We start from the raw sequence: 2,358 nt of genomic DNA, 5'->3' as shown, positions 1-2,358 counted from the left end.
AATAATACAAGTAATATGTTCCCATTTTGTAAAAACAGAATAAACAATAAATGTAATTAATACAAAATGTCTGTGTTTTATGTGTAGGCATATGAACATAAAGATAAACACCAAAATGTTACCAGCACAGATAGTCCCTCACTTACAATGATTTCATACAGGATTGTTTTTACTTTACGATGCTGCGAAAGTGATATATATTCAGTAGAAATCATACTTCAAGTACCCATATAACTATTCTGTTTTTCACTTTCAGTCTGTATTCAATACATGACATGGAATATTCACCACTTTATTATACAATAGGCTTTGTGTTTGATGATTTTGCCTGACTATAGGCTAAGGCAAGTGTTCTGAGCACCCTTAAGGTAGGCCAGGCTAAGCTATGATGTTTGGCAGGTTAGGCATGTGTTTCAGCTCATTTTGTGTTGCTGCAACAAAATAACTGAGGCTGGGTAATTTTATTTAAAAAGAGGTTTATGGCTGGGTGCCATGGCTCATGCCTGTTAATCCCAGCACTTTGGGAGGCCAAGGCGGGCTGGATCACGTGAGGCCAGGAGTTCAAGACAAGCCTGGCCAACATGGTGAAACCCAATCTCTACTAAAAATTTAAAAATTAGCTGGGCATGGTGGCAGGCACCTATAATCCCAGCTACTCGAGAGGCTGAGGTATGAGAATCGCTTGAACCTGAGAGGCAGAGGTTGCAGTGAGCTGAGATTGCGCCATTGCACTCCAGCCTGGGCACAAAAGTGAAACTCCATCTCAACACAAATGAAAAATAAATAAAATAAAAAAATAAAAAGAGTTCACAATTTTAGTTCACAATTTAGTTCATAATTTTGGTGGCTGGAAGGTTCAACACTAGGCAGCTGCATCTGGTGAGGGCCTCAGGCTGCTTCAACTTACGGTGGGAAGAAGTGGAGCAGGCATGTGCAAAGAGATCACAGAACAAGCGAGGAAGTAAAAGACAAAAATCAAGGAAGCCAGACTCTTAACAACCTGCTTTTGCTCTATGGGAACTAATCCATTCCCCCAGAGGGAGAACTCACTCACCCCCATAGGAGGGCATTCATCTATTCATGAGGGATCTGTCCCCGACCCTGCCCCATGACCAAACACCAGGATCCACCTGTATTTTTACTCATACTTACAATATTTCTTTTTTTTTTTTTTAAACGGAGTTTTGCTCTTGTTGCCTAGGCTGGAGTGCAATAGCGTGTTGGCTCACTGCAACTTCCACTTCCCAGGTTCATACGATTCTCATGTCTCAGCCTCCTGAGTAGCTGGGATTACAGGCGTGCACCACCACGCCTGTCTTTTTGGTACAGACAGAGTTTCACCATGTTGGTCAGGCTGGTCTTGAACTCCTGACTTCAGATGATTCGCCCGCCTCAGCCTACAAAGTGATGGGATTACAGGCGTAAGCCACCGCACCCGGCCTTTACTTACAATATTTCTCTCTCTTTTTTTTTTTTTTTTTGAGACAGAGTCTCACTCTGTTGCCCAGGCTGGAGTACAGTGGTAGGAGCTCAGCTCACTGCAACCTCTGCCTCCTGGTTCAAGTGATTCTCGTGTCTCAGCCTCCCGAGTACCTGGGACTACAGGCGTGTACCACCACGCCTGGCTAATTTTTGTATTTTTAGTAGAGACGGGGTTTCACCATATTGGTCAGGCTGGTCTTGAACTCCTGGACTCAAGTGATCCACCCACCTTAGCCTCCCAAAGCGCTGGAATTACATCCGTGAGCCACCGTGCCCGGAATTTACTTACAGTATTTCTAATTTTTGGTGGGTTTATCAGGACATAACTCCATTCTAAGTCAAAAAGCATCTGTATAGCTATAACTACCCCAGGTATGATAGGCATCTGTGCTTCTAAGTATTTCTGGCTATGCCTTTGAGGCATAGAGTAGAAGTTACACTTCCTAGCCCCTTTGTAGTTGGGCTGGACCATGTGAGAGTGCTGGTAACATATGTCACTTCTGCGTCAATATTTAATTGTTGGTGTGTGACTTTTCATAGCTCTCTTCTTTTCCCTTTGCCACAGCAACCAGTGGTGTTCCAAATGCTAGGTAGTAGCTCTGACTACCTGAGTCCCAGAGTAGGAAAGATGATGACATTGGAGCAGAGGTCCCAGCCAGCCTTCTGACATGATTATCATAGCTTGAGGAACAAAATATCAATGGGATTAAGCCACTGATATTGGGAATTGTCTGTTATTTCAGCAAAACCTAATCTGTACTTCTGATGATAGGGATTATGGCTGATTTTTATTTTCTTCTTTTACTTTAGTTATTGTAATTTCTGATTTTTTCCCTCTGGCGAAGCCCAAAGTAAGGCAGGACTTATGGGTCATTC

Source organism: Gorilla gorilla, chromosome 8, assembly GCF_029281585.2.
Source record: "Gorilla gorilla gorilla isolate KB3781 chromosome 8, NHGRI_mGorGor1-v2.1_pri, whole genome shotgun sequence".
NCBI classification, from domain to species: domain Eukaryota; kingdom Metazoa; phylum Chordata; class Mammalia; order Primates; family Hominidae; genus Gorilla; species Gorilla gorilla.
This window is presented reverse-complemented; position numbering follows the sequence as displayed.